This window comes from Lissotriton helveticus, chromosome 4_1, assembly GCF_964261635.1.
Source record: "Lissotriton helveticus chromosome 4_1, aLisHel1.1, whole genome shotgun sequence".
Taxonomy (NCBI): Eukaryota; Metazoa; Chordata; class Amphibia; order Caudata; family Salamandridae; genus Lissotriton; species Lissotriton helveticus.
The window spans coordinates 559773353-559794902 of NC_136063.1; positions in this window are offsets into that span (position 1 = coordinate 559773353).

The window sequence follows — 21550 nt, forward strand, 5'->3', positions numbered from 1 at the left end:
AGATTACGATACCCAAGTAAAGACTGGTGCAGCTACTCCATCCCAGTTTTTAATCGCTATGGTGTTTTGGGTACGTTAGACGAACAAGATTGACGTGATCATTTACTGAGTCTCACTAGGGGAAATAATTGCTGTCATGTTAATATGCATAACGGCATAAACCCCATAATTGAGGTAGATCACCCCCCTTCTATTACGGAGGCACAGGATATCGTCCTTAAGAATTTAGCTAATAAGACCATTAGTGAATCTAGAACAATTAATACACCAGATCCGCCTCATTAAATGGAGATAATGGGGATAGTGGAGTTGTGAGCCAATCAAACATCCTTGCCCATCAGAACCCGGTAGAGAAAGCATGTTGGAAAGTAGTATCATGAACATTGCTGGCTTGTCATCTAAATATTCAAACCCACTGTTTTGGGGAATTTATTAGTACCTAATCTATTATATGCCTGCAAGAAACCTGGGCAATGGAACCAATCCATATTAATGGTTTTAAGACATTGCATACCCCAGCCGTAGCAGGGCTCATGAGCAGAGCGAAAGGGGGTCTAGGAACATATATCTCAAATAGGCTGGAACTGAAAAAGATAGTATTTCCGGCTGAGGAACACTACTATCAAGTAATTTTACTTCATGTTGATAACACTCATTTTATACTGCTTGTGAACCTCTATAATAACATTCCGCTTCCTCTGGTGAAATATGTTTTAACACAACTATGTAATAATTTGCAATCCGTACATGGAAAAAATTATAGAGGCATGATGATGATTTTGGTAGGGGATTTTAACTGTGTGTTGTGCTCAAATGAAGGAGACAAAATGTGCGGTGTTGCCTTAGCGGAGGGTATGTGCAACACGCATTTTTGTCACTCCCCGCTGCGCAATCTGTATAAAAATTTGAGTTTTAGCATGAATGTGGGCTTTGCAAGTGATTTAACTAACAAACCTATACCTATGCCTACCACCTTCAATGGGAGGGGAGCACACTCTACTATAGATTACATCTTAATATCAAATAGCCATGCCCACAGAGTGACTATGTTTTATGTGGATGACAACTCTTTGAGTGACCATTTCCCGTTGTGCCTCTCAATCCTATCACCATTGAACAAATCTAGCAGGCATGATCAATCAGATCAGATCCTTTCAGAAATCTCGCTTCATAGGACTAATGGTTATAGTCTTGATGAAACATGGAAAATAACTTTTAGAAAATCAGCGACTGAGGATTTTAGGGGCTCATTATGATGGTGGGCGGACATCAGTCTGCCCACCATCATAACGGTGATGGGACCACCTGCTATACATGCGGCGGTTCCACCAGCCCAATTAGAATGCGCCCGTCATACTGACGGGCGCATCCTGGCCTTTTACCATTGCGGATGGTGCTGCAGCACCGTCTGCAATGGGAAAAGAGCATGCACCGCATTTCCCTGCACCAAGTGGCAGGTACCACGCGGTTTCTGCCACTTGGTGCATGGAACTGCAGGGGGGTACCATGGGTAGCCCACCAGTGCACCGCAACGGGCCTCCAAAGCCAATCTCCGCCAGCCTTTCCATGGCGGCATCGCTGCCATGGAAAGGCCTATACTCACCCACATCCTAATATGGCAGGCGGTGCCTGCTAGGCACCGCCACCACATTAGTGGCCCAGCTCGGTCCGGCAGCCAACCATGATGATTGCCACCGGTAGAAAAGCAGCGGACGGACTTTGCGTCCGCCGCGATACCCACTGCCCTCCTAATATGGTGGGGGGTATTTCTCATTATGATGGTATAATGATTGACACCGCCGTGCCGGCGGTGCCGATAGTTTCGCCATCGTAATGAGCCCCTTATTTACAACTGGAAAACAGCAGCTGAAGTACCGTACAATATGCTTGCATAAAACAAGTCTATAGTTTGTTGAATGCCTACACTGCAAGAGTGTTCTACAATTAATCCACTGCTTCTCAAACTGGAAAAACAACAAATTATGGGAATTTAAGCTTTTGACCAAATCAAACACCAAGGAGTGACAATTCTTCTTACTGAGAAACAATAGGCTAAATTGCATTCTTTGGGAAGTCTGTATCTAAAACTGCAGGATTAGAATAGACTTTACATGTATGCACAAACTGCCAAGTAATTTTACGGCATAATTTGAATATAGAAGAAGAATTAGTAAATGGAGCAATGGTAAAAGTTGTTGATTTTGTACATTTTTAAAAAGGAGATGGAATAGAATTTGTGTTTATAAAATGTGTTGGGCATTGTGCTGTACGTTTTTTGCTTGTAAAAGACGTGTATGTTCACAGACAACAGTTTCCTCTGTCTCTAGCATATACAGTAATGATTCATAAATCTCAAGGTTTAAGTTTAGACAGAGATTTGTAAATATTGGAAGTACTATGTTCAAAGAAGGAATGGCATACGTTGCATTGTCTCGAGTAAGAACATTGTCTGGTTTGTATTTGATAGATTTTGATGAGAAAAAGGTTAGCACAGATGCAAATTGAGTACGAGAGTACAATCGTTTAAGAAGACGTTATGCTCCTGATTTAGGTGAATCTCCCATATGTGAGAAATGTGTAGTGTGTCCAAAATAGAAATTTGTCAAACATGAAACTGAGGTTCAAAAAAAGAAACCAACTGAAGCGGAAGTTGAAGCTGTAAACAAAAGTGTTGATGACATTGTAGGATACCAGTTGGAAAACAGTTCAGATATCAACTGTTATGCTAATGTGATTCTGAATGTTGTCTTTCATCTACCAGATCTTCATCATGAAATCATGGGAAATTATGAAAAAAAGATTCTGTTCTGCAGTACTTCAAGTATTTCAACAGTTGGTAAGTAACATACTGCTTCTGGCATTCAGCATCTATTAGATATATGTACTGGTACATTGACATTTACTCTCAACATACAACAAGATACACAATAATTTTTAATGCTCATGCTTGGAGTATTAGAAGATCAACGAATACACATTGAAAACTTATTTGGACTATTACTGATGGGAGCATACCCATGAAGAGTGTTCATTTACTTCTACCACTCAAATACTAGCAGAAGAATTCGTATACTTGATAGTACCAGACTGCAAATCAGTACCTTTTAACAAATTGATAAGAACAGCAATTCAGGATAGGACTTGTTCACATTGTAAACCACAGATGTTGTCTACATTTACATATAGAAAGAAATTACAGATTTTAAAGGAAGTCAAGAATCTATTTCAGGAAAAACCTTTACGACAATGGCTATTATTTTTCATGATGGACCCACTACAACATCTGGACACGAGACAGTTTATGTAAAGTGGAACAAGGGATGGACGCTTTGCAATGATGCCCACCTGGAATTCAAACCTAGATTGCCTTTTCAACTACCAAATTCTTATACGTTATTTTTGCAGCCAAAGTTTTGAGTACATATTTTGGCCTATTGCGGAAGAAGTCAACAGAAAGTAGAGCGCACTATACAGTATTACTGTTTATATTTAATGTTCTTAATTTTTTTTTGCCCATATTGATATAACTATTGGAAAATTGTGTTTATAAGCAAATTGTTTATATATATGTGTTGTCTATATTGTACCTGATGTAATTAAGGTTATACATTTTGTGAAATGTATTTCAGACACATAATACAGTTAATGTAAATGAAGGAAGTTATTAACAAACTGTAGATAGGAAAACACATAGCTACACATATTGATAATGATGTTCTTTGATGATTTGTTTTTTTTTCTACAATCAATTTGACTGTTTTTTTCCCTGCTGTTCAATGATGATGCTACATTGAAATCACTGTGTATGGTTAACTTAAGTGGAATCTGAGAATAGAAAAAATGGAAAGTGAGAATGTTATGTAATTGTAAATGTATGTAATACTCTCAAAAATATAATATTGTATTTTTTCTAATATATTATCATTAAATGACAGTTTTTCTTTTTGTTCTTTATTACTGTTGAAGTTTGAAAACGGTTTTAATGCTGTTTAGGATAATATTATTCCGAATTAGTTTTACAGAATGATGTATCTAAATTACTTGAAAGGTAAGAGTACATAATATGTCATCCATGATAACATTAAAAATGTGGAAATTTAATTATATGTAATTTGTTTCTAATATAAATAATGTTCATCTTTTATATTACTTCTATCTAACGTATGATTAAATTTCTGTGGAGCACTGTCACACTTACTTTTTACAAAAATGCATAGACTAACAAAAGTGCTTATTTTGAACATTATTTACTCCTCATTATACAGGACAGGTGTGTATTGAACTCTCTATCAAATGACTTTTCAGATGCATACATAGATAAGACATGTCTGGTTATGTGAATCAAAAGTCTAGTAGAACTGATAAGATTTGTGCACCTGTATGATAAACTACATAGTTAGAGTCGTCAGATATAAAACACATGTCAGAAAACATATGGAAGCCTACACATACTTGAATACATCTAATTCACACCACATGTTTTTGAAATGTACATACAAGAAGATGCATGTATTACTTTCTCCTCCTTATACAGGAGGGTATTGAAAGTGCTTTTTATTATATTTGGAAATTTGACACTTTTGAAGTATGATGTATCTTCTCATTTGAAGAAGTATTTTAAGCTATATTATAAGGCTTATAGGACCAAGTTTTAATGAATAGAATCTACTGTATATGGCACAATCCATGCACTTATCCAATCGATCTAACACTATCCTTGCACTAATTTATTAACTCAGGCAATATTCATACAGCCATCCAATCATACAGATACTAGTAAGGTACTCATTCAATAACCCAGACACTACTCTTGCACTCTTCCAATCACCCAGGCAGTATCTATACACTCAACCATTCACTCAGGCACTACACACGTACTGCTTTATTTACCCAGGCACTACTTCTGCACTCATGGAACTACCCAGGGACTACCCATGTACTCATGCAACCAAACAGACACTATACATGCACTCATCCAATCACCTAGGGGCTACCCATACACTTAGTCACTGATCCAGGTACTATCCATGCACTCATGCAATCACCCAGGCAATACCCTTGTACTCATTGGATGAGCCACATACTACCCTTGCACTAACCCATTCACTCACACACTATACATGCAGTTATCAAATCACACAGGCACTATGGTTGCACTCAACCTTCACTCAGTCACTACCCTTGCACTCATGCATTCACTAAGCCAGTACTCTTGCATTCATCCAATCACCCAGGCACTACCCATGCACTCATGCAATCACTCAGGTACTATCCTATAACTGAACCAGTCACTCGTGCAGTACCCATGAACTCATACATTCACTCAGGTAGTACTTATGCACTCATCCAATCTCCCAGGCACTACCCATGCATTCACCCAATCACCCATGAACTGCTCATTCTCTCATGTATTAATCCAGTTACTAGCACTGCACTCATAGAGTAACCCAGGTATTGCTCTAGCACACATCCAATCTCCCAGGCATTATGCATATACTCAACCAATCACCCAGGCACTACCCATACACTCATTGATTCACCCAGGTACTATCCATGCACTGACACAATCACCCAGGCACTGATATTGCACTCACCCATTCATCCAGCAACCAGCCATGCACTCATGCATCCAATCAGGCACTGTCCATGCAGTCATACAATCATTCAGACACTACCCATGCAGTCATCCAATCACACAGACACTGCTCATGCACTCACCCAATGAGCCAGGCATTACCCTTCCATTTATTAGCTCACTCAGGCATTACCCTTGCACTCATCTAATCACTCAGGCACTAACTATGCACTCGTTGAATCACTTAGACACTATCCTTCAATTCAACCATTCACTTATGCAGTACTTATGCATTCATGCATTCACTCAGATAGTGCTTATGCACTCATCCAATTACATAGGCACTACCCATGCACTCATCCAATCACCCATGCAGTCCCCATACCCTCATTCATTCATCTAGGTACTATCCATGCACTCATGGAATCACCCAGGCACTGTTATTGAACTCACTAATTCATCCAGCAACTACGCATACACTCATCCATTCACTCGCACTATCCTGCAACTGAACCATTCTTTCATGCAGTACCCATGCACTCATACATTCACTTAGGCAGTACTTTTACACTCACCCAATCTCACAGGCACATCTCACTTTTATTTATCCAGGTACTAGCCATGCACTCATGGAATAACCCAGGAAGTGCTCCTTCACTCATCCAATCTCCCAGGCACTATGCATGCACTCATCCATTCACTCAGTCACTACCCATGCACTCATGAATTCACTCAGACAGTGCTCATGCACTCATTCAACCACCCAGGCACTCCCCAGGCACTCATCCAATCACCCAGGCACTACCATCCTCTCATTCATTCATCCAGGTCAATAGATGTCAGCTAGGTTTTAGAAGTAAAGTTGGATCCTGGAACAGTGTCTTAACCTTAACTTGATTATAGGCAAATATACCATAGCTCGACACTGCCCCATTTGCCTAGCATTCATGGACCTCACCTCGGCCTTTGACTTTGTTAATAGATCTCGGCTCTGGAAATGTCTTTTAGACTACGGGTTGGATGAGGACATGGTGTACTTTTTAGCATATATACATAGGGATCTAAGGGCACAGGTGAGAATAAGCGTGGATTGGGTAGTTTCAGGGGACATAGTGGTCGGAAGAGATGTAAGGCAAGGGTACGTTTTAGCCCCACTTTTGTTTATTTTGTATAATAATGAGTTACATAACGTACTGTCTGACCTGACCACAGATGTTCCTACGATTAATGGCAACAAGCTGCCCGCCCTTTTTTATGCGGACAACGCTGTTTTAATAGGCAGAACACCCAACGCTCTGCGCACATTAGTTAGGGGGTTTGTTGATTTTATAAATGGTCTGAATTTGTGCACACATTTTAAGAAATATTTTTTAATGTGTTGTGGTCCTACAAAATGTGTTATTAATGCTATTACTTCGGGTTCTGAAACCTTGTTATGCACACGCACTTTTCCATTTCTGGTTCTGCAATTTTCACCCCAATTGGTATATGGGCGGAGAAATTTGTTTAAGGCAGTTAACACAATTTAAATCTCCCCAACCAAAAAGAATTGAAGTAGTGTTGTCCCTTCTCAACATCTATTGAACACAATGTATACCTACTATAACATACGGGACTGAAATCTGGGGCTATATAAACGTTAAAGCCGCCCAGGTCAAAGAAAATAGATTTTGTAGGAGAATATTGGGGACACCCATCTCTTCTTCATCCTTTGTCGTAATGAATTAAAACTATTTTACCTAGAGGACTATATTAGGTCCCCCCCACTTAACTAGAGTAAACCTGGGGTATATTTTTCATAATAGAGACCAGTTAGATGGAATCAATAAAAAGATTATTCGAGATGCCATATATAAATATTATGGGGACATAAGATACGCACAAGAGCTCTCTAAAACCTCCGTTACACATTATATATATCATTGGTAGATGACGGGGGCCCTTCCACCTATTTACCAGCTGGTTACTTTTTATTAGACATTACTCACTGGGAATGTAGTTTGCTCTTTCGCCTTAGGTCTGGCACCTTAAAATATGTGTTGTGTTTTCCCCTAGGCCACCAAACTAATATTGAGGAATTGCTTTGCCCTTGTGGCAACTCAGGCAAGCAATTCATGTTGCATTTCCTGTTATTTTGTAATTTTTATCAAAGGTACAGTAAACATCTCTTGATGCCAATTTTTAGGGCCAATGGTATAACGGGTTTTAAGGTTGCATATGGGCCTATACTCCAACTTAATGGGGAAGACGTAACAACTCGAGTCTGTACTTTTTTTAAATGGCCATTCGTTCGCATGCCTCAATGAATCCCTGATGATTGTATCGGATTGGATGTTTTTATTTAATAGCCTATTCTCTTCTGCTGCTTTTACTATCTGCACTTTGCACTTCGTCACTTTATTATATGATGCTGCTATACATACAACCTGACATATCCCTGCTGCTATTTTTCTTAAAACTACCTGTATTCTGCACTTTGGCATTTTATCATTCGATGCTGCTATATTTGTAATTCGCTAAATCGGTGACAACTTTGTGTTGATTTATTGAATTGCCTTTACATAGCCAAATCTTGATGCACGTCTTAAACTCAGACAATGTTCTTGTGTAAATGTTTGAAATGATTAATTTTGTGAGAATTGTTTGTGCTTTTATGGATCTTGTACATCCGAATAATGATTATTGAATTGAATTGAATTCATCCAGGTACTATCCATGCACTCATGGAATCACCCAGGCACTGCTACTGCTCCTGCACTACCCATACACGCATTCATTCACCCAGGTACTATCCATGCACTCATGCAATCACTAAGGCACTGCAAAAAATTTGAAACAATATTACAATTTAGTAAAACTTGCAATTATTCAAATAAATAATACTATAATCTTTAATCAGCTAAGTTATATATATTTTAAAAAAGTGATTATAATTATTTTTGAAGTTTTCAAAAATACATAGAAAATCATACAAAAAAACAAAAACTAGTTACAAACATCTTTAATAAATAAAAATGTTTACAAAACCTTAGAATTGCACTGAAAAAAACCAGAGGTTTCCGGGATGTTATAGTAAGGAATTAGCATTTAAAAAACCTTAGAAATTCACTGAAAAAACAGAGGTTTCAGGGACGCTGTAGTTAGGAATTTGCATTTTAAAAATACCTTAAAAAATTATAGAAAAAAACCTAGGTTATAGGGATATTATAGTTAGGCTAACATGTCACACAAAAACAGAGAAATGCAGCTGTTAAAGTTAGCTGAGCTAACTCCCTTGCCTGTAATGCACTACTGATGACGTCACATATTACATCACTGATGACATGGTCAGTGATATCACTGAAGACATCACTGATGACATGTCAAATAACATCACTGATGATATCACTGTTTACATCATCCACATAATCTCTGATGCACCTACTCACACCCCAATATAACCTATTATACACCCACTCCAAACTTCAGACTAACATTCTTGAAACCATTGACAGACCAATACCAGTACGTACATACCCACTCACTGATTCATAGGTTTACATACACATCCACTCACTCACCCATACAGGCACTCATGCACCCAGCCACTCAGCAATATAGCTGCTGAGATATACACTCATACACAGATACAGCAACTCATATACCATCAGTCACCCATAGAACTACTTTACAGAAACACACAGACACTGGATGATGTCATCAGTGATGTAATCAGTGAAGTCATTTGAGATGTCATCAGTGATGTCATCAGTGATGTCATTTGAGATGTCATCAGTGATGTCATCAGTGATGTCACTGACCATGTCATGAATGATGTAATATGTGACATCATCAGCAGTGGATTGCGGGCGCGCGAGTTATATTGAGTCCAACTAACTATAACGTGGGAATTTCAATGGTTTTGTATGAGTAAAATGTTCAGCTAACTATAACTGGTGTGAAACCTATGGCTTTTTCAGTGAATTTCAAAGTTTTTTTAAATATTAATTCCTAACTATAACTAGTGTCAAACCTATGGTTTTGTCAGTGAATTTCAAAGGTTTTGTAAATGCTAATTCCTAACTATAACGTTTGTGAAACCTATGTTTTTTTTAGTGAATTTGAAAGGTTTTTTAAAAGCTAATTCCTAACTATAACGTTTGTGAAACCTATGGTTTTTTCAGTGAATTTCATTGTTTTTTAAAAAGCAAATTCCTTTTTTTATCGACTTTGTAACCTACTATTTTTTCTTATTAGCTGTTTTTTATAACTATTAATTATATTTTTGGAAAAAAAAAATATTTGTTCAATGTATATATATATTTTTTTACATTTTTTTCCGGTGCGCTCAGGGTGCGCGCACCGGTAAGCTCTCCCGAGAGCGCACCGAGAGCGCTATTTCAGCGTTCGTAAAAAAAAATATGCATGAAAACAAAATAATAATGGAAGACATTTAGTATCATACTTATAAAAGCAGTATTTTTGATTTACGAAATGAAAATGATTTTGCATTTACGTAAAGCTATCAAAACGTCACTCAGGCGCACTGCGTAAGCGCCCCCGGAAGCGCCTACATTCGCGCCGCGTGAGCGCCCCCGGAAGCGCCTACGTTCGCGCCGCGTGAGCGCCCCCGGAAGCACTCCGGTGTGCGCAGCGTAAGGGTGTCAAGTCATGTGACCTTAAAATAACTCTTTTCATTGGTTGCTAACAGTTTTTTTTACAAAGAATGAAATCCCCACCCATTTCCTTCACTTCTTCTTTCACTTTTGTGACTGCAAGTCCTGCCTTTTTGCTGTCGGATCTTTGTGGGAATAAAATCTTGGATTATCATGGCTGCCAGACCATCCAGCAGTGAGGATGACTCCAATGAATTTCTTGATGAAGAGGCTCATCAGCCGAAAGTAAATCAACACTTTATTTGAAAGTTTTTTTCTATTCCTGATGACCAGAAGAAAGTAAATGCTCCAAAAGTGGAGTGCAGGATTTGTCACACTGTCCTGTCACGGGGTGACCCCACTAAGAAATATTCTTTTGGTAACTCCACAATGATTCGCCATGTGGAGAGGAGGCACTCCCAGAATTTTGCCCGGGAAAGTGTCAGGGCTCTGGCACGAGAGGCTCCCAGTGATGGGGCCTCTACTTCAACGGGAGGACAAACTGCATCAGGAAGGGAGCAATCACAAGAGCAAATTCCCAACATCCAGCCTGCTTTTAATAAAGGCGTTATTAAATGCAGATATTGCGATAAGTTACTTTGCTATGGGGAACAAAGTGTTCTGCTCATGGTTCGAGCATTGGAGAACCATCGCTGTCGTTCCCAGCCCTAATTATTTATTTATTTTTTGCTCCTGTTGAGCAGTTTCCCATTCCCTGTTTTTGTTTTTGTTCTAAAAAAAGAAAAAAAGAAGAAAAAAAAGTTTTTTTTAGAACTACCTCCAATGCTCATCAAAGAGCTGTGTTCTTAAAAAAATTAAAAAGAGTAAGTGAAGTGGAGTGCATTGATAAACGAGAAGAAAATGAGTGAGAAAGCACAGAAAGGGACGAGAGGGGAAGGGAGAGAAGGGAAGTGAAGTAGGGGGACTGAAAGAAGGTGAGTGTGGGGAAGGAGAGTGAGGAGAAGGAGAGTGAACATGGGGAATGTGGATATGTGAAGAAAATGTAGTAAAGGAACGGGGGTGTGGAAGGGTAAGAAAAGAGCAGTGATGTTTTGGAAAGACTAGAGATACAGACTGGATAAAGACAAGTAAGTGTGAGACCAGGTAATTAAGGCAGTGAAGAAACAGAGAAAGTGAAAGAAAAAATAAGAGTAGAAGACTGAAGGCCTCATTTTTGCACCTGCCTCACAGCAGGCGTAACACTGACGCAGGTCCTTTAACATGGGCCTGGCCCCATGTGAAAGGATGCATTGCTGGGGTTGCGTCACTTTTGTAACACACTCCAGCAATGCATCACTTTTGCACTTACAGATACGTCAGAAATACTGACGTATCTGTAACTTCTTTCGACATAATGTGTCATACATTAAATATGACGCATGAGTAGAAGACTGTAGGTCTCATTTATGAGGCCATGCGTCACTTTTACGCCACCGGTGCGTCACTTTTTGTGACGCACCAGTGCTGTAAAAAATGCACCTTGTTGAGTCATATTTACAAAGTGACGCATCTAGGTAGATGTGTCACTTTGTAAACCCCTGCGCCACATTATACCTACATCAGGTGTAATGTATGCAAAAGGGGCCTATTGACGCACGAAAGGGTCGTAGAGGTGACGCAGTGAAATCTAAAAGATTTCACTACGTCACTTTTAGGACGCCATTGTGTCAAAATCTTGCGCCTGTCTCACAGCAGGCGTAAGACTGATACAGGCCCTTTCACATGGGACTTGCCCCATGTGAAAAGATGCATTGCTGGAGTTGTGTCACTTTTGTGACACACTCCAGCAATGCATCACTTTTGCGCTTACAGATACGTCAGAAATACTGATGTATCTGTAAGTACTTCTGACATAATGCGTCATAAATTAAATATGACACATGAGTAGAAGACTGAAGGCCTCATTTATGAGGCTATGCGTCACTTTTACGCCACCGGTGAGTCACTTTTTGTGACGCACCAGTGCTGTAAAAAATGCACCTTGTTGAGTCATATTTACAGAGTGATGCATCTAGGTAGATGTGTCACTTTGTAAACCCCTGCGCCACATTATACCTACGTCAGGTGTAATGTATGCAAAAGGGGAGTATTGACGCAAGGAAGGGTCGTAGAGTTGATGCAGTGAAATCTATGACATTTCACTGCGTCACTTTTAGGACACCATTGTGTCAAAATATTGCGCCTGCCTCACAGCAGGTGTAAGACTGATGCAAGCCCTTCCACATGGGACTGACCCCATGTGAAAGGATGCATTGCTAGAGTTGTGTCACTTTTGTGATACACTTCAGCAATGCATCCCTTTTGCGTTTACAGATATGTCAGAAATACTGACGTATCTGTAACTACTTGCGACATAACACGTCATAAATTAACTATCACGCATGAGTAGAAGACTGAAGGCCTCATTTATGAGGCTATGCGTCACTTTTACGCCACCGATTCGTCACTTTTTGTGATGCACCAGTACTGTAAAAAATACACCTTGTTGAGTCATATTTACAAAGTGAAGCATCTACGTAGATGCGTCACTTTGTAAACCCTTGCGCCACATTATACCTGCGCCAGCTGTAATGTATGCAAACGGTGTGTATTGACATAAGGAAGGGTCGTAGAAGTGACACAGTGACATCTAAGAGATATCACTGCGTCACTTTTATGACGCTCTTGCGTCCAAATCTTGCGCCTGCTTAACAGCAGCCGTAAGAATGATGCAGGCACATTGACATAAGACTGGCCCTATGTGAAAGAATGCATTGCTGGAGTTGCATCATTTTTGTGACACATTCCAGCAATGCATCACTTTCCTCTAAACATTCTACATTATTTTTTTTACTCTATTGTTTTTACACTGTTTTTCCCTGTGGTGCGCTCAGGGTGCGCGTACCGGAGAGCACACCGGTGAGCACAGCCAGCGCTTACCCCGCGAAAATTGCAAAAAAAAACAACGTTTTTTTGCCCTTCAGGGTCCTTCTAGGCCCAACTCAGAAAAACTAGTGAGTCAGGGGGTGTCTACTCTGCCCCCTTTCAATTATATCCCCCTTTCTTTTTTCACCTCTTGTGTCTCGATTCTACCGAGACACAAGATGGCGGACTCTCCGGACTGTTTAGAATGTTGACAGACACCGACAGCCAATCAGCTTTCCGCTTGCGCACTCGCGTAGCGCGCCGGGTGCGCTCCCCGGTACGCGCACCTGTGAGCGCTCTGAGCGTGCCTATAGATATATATATGTTTTTGAAGTTAATTTTTAAAAAAACCACTGGAGCAATTTTCAGCAAACATAGGAAAGGCACATCTGCATACCAGTCCCTACAATTTTGCCAAGTTTGGCGTAATTCCGTTCAGCGGTTCGGGCTGTAGACATGTCAGACCGTCCTATGGAAATTAACATGGGGAAAACACGTTTTGGGACCCCCCTTTTTTCTCAGCCCCCACTTCACGAATCCCCCCGAAACTTTCAAGGAAAGAGCGGAGCGCAGCGAGACCATTTTAAGGAAAATTACAGGCAGATCCCTCAATCGGCGCCAGAGTTATTCCCAATAGAATGTTGGATTTCCTATGGAAAACAATCCTAACTATAACTACCTACTGGCGACCGCCAGTAGGTAATATATATATATATATATATATATATATATATATATATATATATATATATATATATGTATGTGTATATATATATTACTACTACTGCATTAACTTATTATTCAACATTCTTACAATTGTAGTCACATAAAAAGTACTGTATTTAAACAGATATCACTAAGAGCATGCTTAGAAACTGCCATTGTGTTTGCCCGTCTTTGCGTCTTTAAATGATTAATTTCACAGCTGTGCCATATTTTATCATAAATTAAGGCGTAACCAATCAGTATTGTCGTTGTTACCGCACTAGCACTTTAAATTTCAGCAACTCTTTCGGTGCACCATGTGACCAAGCCCTCTGTGTAGGGCGAAACGTTATCCTGCCGTGGTGTGCTGCTAAATAAAAAACTCACTAGCACTCTGGGTCTTCCGTGTTCTTGCTAGTTGGTCAGCCGAGGATTGATGGCGTGGCGTGGCAGCAGGAGTACACATGTGGAAATATTTCGAGCCGGTTGAGTGTTTCTCCGGCGTTTGGAAGATCCCTCCTTCGTAAGTGGCCGAGCAGCAGGAAACTGGGACCTCCGCTCAACCGGAAGTCTTTATTTCTCCCGTTGGGGAGTTACTGCTAAAGCCCCTGGACGTCTGAGATAATTGTTTGCTGTTGGTTTCTTGTCGGATGCCTTGCGGGACGGCTGTCTCGTTTTCTAACATTCGCATGCCAGCAGCAAGCCATAAAGAACGTTTCCAGTGAAGGAGTTGTGCGTTTGCGGAGGCGAGCGGCGATTACAGCAGCAGCCGCCGCATTGAGTGAGTACGACATTGGTTGTTAATTTAAGTATACGCCATGGCAGCGGGTGCACGCAAAGGGAGAGAGGTTGCCGCTTTGGAAGCGTTTGACGATTCCCCGGCTGGGGGGTCTACAGCTATCACGACTGAGGATTTGGGCGCCACAGGCGGAGATAATCTCCGTGTGAAATTTAAAACCCTGGAGAAACTGTTAAAACGGGAGCAGTCGAAGTGGTGGGAGCACCGCTCCCTCAGTCGATATCTGGAGGTTAACCGGATACCGCGTGGGTTAAGGGTTATGCTGGCTCCGAGTTATGAATACATGGACCCAACATTATTGAAAGACTGGGCTGAATGGAGTCTTGACTCATCACGCAGATTAGTAACAATGCTTGTTCGTCATGCAGAGTGTGACAGAGCTAAATTGCAGACAGAGATAGATGCTTTGGAGGCAGAATTAGCGTCTATGTGTGATGATGATGCCGGTATCGCGCTGGAGTGTAAAAAACTCAGGGAAACCATGGAGCAACGGGTGCAGAAAGAAGAGGATATCATTAGAAAACGGAAAGCATTCAAGTTCCAGCGTGATAAGAATGATTATAATGAGGGCAGAACTTTTACATTTGCTCGAAAGTATGATGCCATCAAAGCCTCTAAAATTAAGAACTCACGAGCAGGTGTAAGTGTCTTACAGGGAACAGTGCAGACACGTTCGAATTCTCCTGAAAGCTCTAGTTTTACGGATCTAAGCTCCAATCTGGATAGTGGGTCGGAAGCAGAAGCCGGTAGACTCACAGATCAATTGGGGTTTACACGGCTAACTATGGAGCAGGAACTGGAATGTGTCCGGCAGGACAGGCGCGATACATTGCGCCCAAGATTCCCAGCAACCGCAAAACCCCAAACGCAAGGCGGCGGGAACGAAGAAAAAGCCGCAGGCAACGGAAAACCAAAGAAAAGAAATTACAAACGGTGGAATGCCAACAAAAAACAGTAACTAATGTGACTCAAACCAACAATCTGGCGCAAATACAGGATACTGGTTCATCAGGTTTGTCTGTTATTAATCTGACTGACACAAGGTTTTCTGATCTGGAAATTAACATTTTGTCTAAAGGATTGTCTTATAGTCCCCCCAGTAGCTTCAATTACGTGGATACTAGATTGGACATTTTTAGATTTACACGGAAACTGAAGCTAAGAAAGCACTTTGCCAACATTAAATCTCGCAATGCATGTAAAACAGCAGCAGGAGCGACTGGCACTACGGTGGGACTAGTGGTGAACGATGTTCCTCTTATGCAGGATCTGGCAGCCCTGCGTGCAGAAGCTCCAAATTCTCAGAGTACACAAGGGCAGGAGAACACCCACACAGGTGGATTAAGCAATCTCAAGCCACGTTCTACGTTCACCCCTGTCACCCCTTACGACAACATAGACATATTCCAGGATGCAGTTGTGAAACAGGTGAAGGCATTGCATGTGAAAACCTTGAAATCTAATTACAGCAAGCATCAGGGCAACAACAACTATCAGAGATTGGTCAAGAGAATCAAGGCGAACGGAAATGTGATAGTCCGGCAATCTGATAAGGGGGGTAATATCGTGCTTTGGCCGAGAACATTATATCTTGAAGAAGCCTACCTTCAATTAAATGATCCGGAATGTTACAGACATTGTGATGCAAATGTACTCAAGAAAGCGCAAACAGATTTTCATTCTCTCCTTATGGGCTGGCGGTCCAGCGGTCTTATTAGCATGGACGAACTTAAATGTCTTAAAAATGACCACCCCATCACCCCAGTGTTGTATCTCATTCCAAAGGTACACAAAAACGCGCTAAAGCCGCCAGGTAGACCCATCATTTCGGCGTGCGGGGGGTTATTGGAGAAAGCCACCACCTATATCGATTTGTTCCTCCAGGAGTATGTGTTGGCGTTGCCATCTTACATTCAGGACTCCAGTGATTTGTTGAGGAAGTTAACTGATTTTGTGTGGTGTGATGACTATTTGCTGATTACCCTTGACGTGTCATCTCTATATACAAGTATATTGCATGCAGATGGTTTAAGGGCGTCAGAGTTCTTTCTTGGTAAACGACCTATAGAACTAGTGGAGCACAACAAGATGTTGCTTGCTATGATCAGTTTTTGTTTGCATCACAACTATTTCATGTTTCTGAATCGCTATTACCAACAAGTCAGAGGGGTCGCCATGGGGGCCTGTTTCTCTCCTAGTTATGCCTGTTTGCATATGGGGTACTGGGAGAGACAGGTCCTCAATGGCATTCACCAAGACATCTGTGCCCTCCATATCATTCGATGGTACAGATACATCGATGACATCCTAATGATATGGAGGGGAACCCTTGAGCAAGCTGTTAGTTTCATTGATGTTTTAAACACTAACGCATTTAATTTGTCCTTTACATCACATATCAGTCAGACTACAGCAGATTTTCTTGATGTTACCCTTGAGGTCAGCCATGGCAAACTTGAAACTAAGCTTTATAGAAAGCCCACTGCGGGTAACACTATTTTGCACGCTGAGAGCCACCATCCACCGCATTTAATTCGCAGCATCCCCTATGGGGAGATGCTTAGAATTAGGCGAGTCTGTAGTACAGAATCTCACTGCAAAGAGGCACAAGCGGCGAGTAAACTAAGGTTTCTTGCCAGGGGCTATGAAGAACATCTTATTGACAAAGCTATTAGGAAAGCTAATGCCCTATCCCGCAGTGAAGCGTTGACCCATAGAAAAAACCAGAGATCCATTACAGCCAGTAGTGTACAACCGGTCAGACTTATTTGGACCTTTAACAGCCAGCATGGGGCGCTCAGAAAAATCATCAACCAACACTGGAATCTTATCAAACTAGATCCAGTGATAGGGGAACACATGCCTAATAGACCTGCGATCCCTTTCAAAAAGGCGTTTTCGCTGCAAGATGCATTGGTTAAATCCAGCCCGGAAGTGATCCCACCCAAAAATTGGCTTGCGGCGAGCCGTGGGTTCAGGAAGTGTTCTAGCTGTAAGGCTTGTTCTCAGGGCCTCAACAAATTTGAGTTCCTGACAGCTTTTTCAACAGTGCCCCGGAAAATCACCAAGCAGCTAACCTGCAAATCAGAGTATGTGGTATATGTGCTGGAGTGCCCGTGTGGCCTGCAATACATTGGTAGTACCAAATTGCAGGTGCACAAAAGAGTGATCCAGCACATCCGGGCAATTAACACGAATGATGCCGCATACCCTGTAGCCAGGCATTTTAAGGAGTTCCATAATAATAACAGTGGGCTCCTTAAATACTATGCTATAGATGCCGTAGGTCCACTCAGGAGGGGGGGCAATCGAGAAGGGTTCTTAAGGGCTCTTGAGACCAGATATATTCTGGAGATGGACAGCAAAAGTCCCAATGGTCTTAATTCCACGGAGGACTGCTATACATGTTTATAGTTCTGTCGGTTTCCTTAATTCTCCCTAATACCCCTTACCTGTATGCTGCTTGTTGTAGGTTTGTGTCTTTGACTTTCAGGCCATGTTTTCTGATCATTGTATACATATGTAACACCATTAGTAAATGTAACAAATCCTCCCTAGTTGTGTTAATAGCTGTATTTTATGAATTTCAAACCCAGTAAGAATTGTTTTTTCTTTTATTCATCACTTGTTTAGTTTAGTGTTGGTAAATAACTGTCACGGGCACCAGTGGCGTTAACAATTTAAGACATGCTTTCTTTATGGCTTTAGATTCTATCTGTTTTTTCATTTTCCGATTAACAGTCTTAGTCTCACTTGGGCGATTTCTTGTAAGATAGTTATTGTATATAGATGTATATAGATGAAATTTTTGTATATATTTTACTATGAAGTTAGAGGGCCATCGTAGTGTTATTAACGGCTTTTTGCATTTATGCAGGGAGTCCAACATAGCCGGTTCATGAATTTATGTGCGGTTGTAATTAATTGTAATATACATGAAATTTTGACAATAATGCGCTATGTCACGAACTGATATGTACTGTGGGAATTCCCAGTTGACCCTCTACTGCATTAACTTATTATTCAACATTCTTACAATTGTAGTCACATAAAAAGTACTGTATTTAAACAGATATCACTAAGAGCATGCTTAGAAACTGCCATTGTGTTTGCCCGTCTTTGCGTCTTTAAATGATTAATTTCACAGCTGTGTCATATTTTATCATGAATTAAGGCGTAACCAATCAGTATTGTCGTTGTTACCGCACTAGCACTTTAAATTTCAGCAACTCTTTCGGTGCACCATGTGACCAAGCCCTCTGTGTAGGGCGAAACGTTATCCTGCCGTGGTGTGCTGCTAAATAAAAAACTCACTAGCACTCTGGGTCTTCCGTGTTCTTGCTAGTTGGTCAGCCGAGGATTGATGGCGTGGCGTGGCAGCAGGAGTACACATGTGGAAATATATATATATATATATATATATATATATATATATATATATATATATATATATATATATATATATATATATATATATATATATTGGCAGTCGCCAGTAGGTAGTTATAGTTAGGACCTAGTTTCCATAGGAAATCCGCAACATTCTATTGGGAATAACTTTGGCGCAGGTTGATGAATCTTCGCGAATTTCTCAAAGAAGATGGCCCACTCCGTTCCTTCCCTGAAAGTTTTGGGGGGATTTGTCAAGTGGGGGCTGAGAAAAAAGGGGGGTCCCAAAACGTGTTTTCCCCATGTTATTTTCCATAGGACGATTAGACACGGCTACAGCCCGAATGGCTGAACGGAATTACAAGAAATTTGGCAAAATGGTGAAGTCTGATTCGCAGATCACGCTTTTGCTGAAATGGTGTAAATCCTTCCAGTAGTTTCTGAGAAAATTAAAAGAAAAAAATATATATATCTATAAGCACGCACCGTGCACGCACCAGTGCGCGCATTGTGCGTGGATCGGGTGTGCGCAAGCGGAATTCTGATTTGCTGTTAGACGTCTGTCAACATTCCAATCGGTCGAAATCAGGAAGTTTCGCCGCCATTTTGTGTCCGAGGCAGAAGAGAGCCAAAATCAAAAGTGGAGAACGTGAAAAGGGGGCAGGGTGAGACTCTCTGACCCCCTAGGCCTTCTCAGGGGGTCCCTGAAGGACCCCGAAGGTCAAAAAAACCTTTTTTTTAGAAAACAAAATTGCGAGGTGCGCGCACGTTACACGCACCCTCAAGGTTAAAAATCGCGAGGTGCGCACACGTTGCGCGCACGTCAGAACCCCCCCCAAAAAAATACAGTTAAATAACAAGTTTGAGTGTTAAGATGTTGGTTGGCTCTAAAAAGAGCTGTTGTGTTTATTGAGTGTTTTTTGTACCTACAAGTAAGTACCGATGCAGAGTCTAAAATTCAAGAGGAAAACTCTGTTTCCCTCATCTGTGAAATGTACACCGTCTCCTCTATAAATGCCTTGCATGTTGTAACGCAAGTTGTTGTGGTATATAGAACCCATACCATAGTCTCTGAGGAAAGCAGAAACAGACTTATTCACATGTTTCCTTGCTTTCTCAATCTGTGGACAATATTGGTTGGACCAGTTCCATTTTTGCCTTTGGCATATATTAGAATATACAAAGGCAGTTTGTGGAAAACGTGACATCAATTGCCCAAAGGTGTTCTTTAAAAGCATTTCCAGACCTACCCCAGTCAAAGTGCCTAGGTAATTACCACCACAGTGCACAATTATGAGGTCAGGGTGTGGGAGATGCAAAAAGGATTTTACCAATGGCATCAATTAGTGACATCTCAATCCTCTCTGGCCAATCCACATAATATCCACATTTGGTAAGTCAAGGTCGAGAAAGCATCTGTTTGCTGCATACCTTTCACTCCAGAAAATATAGCTGTGTCCCCCAATCCACACTCTAAGCATCTTGAAGGGAGATCTGGTTGTACTCAGATGGGCTCTGGAAATGAAATGGCAGTTTGAAAAGTAGGAGTTTAGAAAAAATGTGGATGAGATTCAGTGCACTTGAAAAAAAAAAATGATTGGTGGTTTCTGACAATTCAACATTGAAAACTAGGGTGCATTCTACTGTTTTTTTTAAGGAGAAATGCTAATGGTTGAGAGAAAGTGATTGAAAGGAAATTTGCACAGGATTCGCTGCTGTATTGAAAAGTCAAACACCCTTGATGGTTTGCTTTGCAGATGAACTTTTCACCTGTGTGTTCAGTTAGGTGTTCTATGGAGTGTTACCATGGTAATAGGCAGAGAGAGCAGTGGGGGAAGGTTGAATATTATGTGAGATTGAAAGTGTTTCAATGTAGAACCAATTAAAATGTTAGTTTGATTTGTGTGGGAAGATATTTGATTGGTTATCTACAAGAGTATGAGTGTACAATGAGAGGGAAGCTATGCCATTGTGTGGTTGCAGTGACTGATGCACTATTCAAAGATTCTGCTTAAGAAAATCTGGTGTGTGATTGACACTGTTCTAAAACTACAAACGCATTTTTAAAGGTGAGTTGTTAATTTGTAAGGGGGTCTATGTTGTGCAGTTTAAGTTACATTGAAAAATGTATTCTAATGTGGAAGCAGGAGTTTATTTGTATAGAGTCTGATTTCGAATTTGTCTGCTTTTGGAAAACATTGTGAAAGGAGCGTTTGGTATGTTGATGTGTTTGAGGAGATATTTTTTTGCAGTACAGTGCTGTTGTTAAAAATGTAGAGTTTGTACATGAAGTGGTCTAACCATTTATACACTTGTATATCAGGGTTAGAATTCTCAGATAGTCTCCTTGCAGTCTTGTAAACATGCTGGGTGTGCTGCGAAAATGCCATAGAAAATCTTTCAGTAGCAGATAGTAATCATTTTACCTAATTGCAAGGGATACTGCCTTGTGCCTAAGATCACAGTGTGAGTCAGACTTCATTTCAGAAAAATGTGGCAGAATAATTTGCTTAGTTGATGTGTTTTAAAATATGGCAAAACATG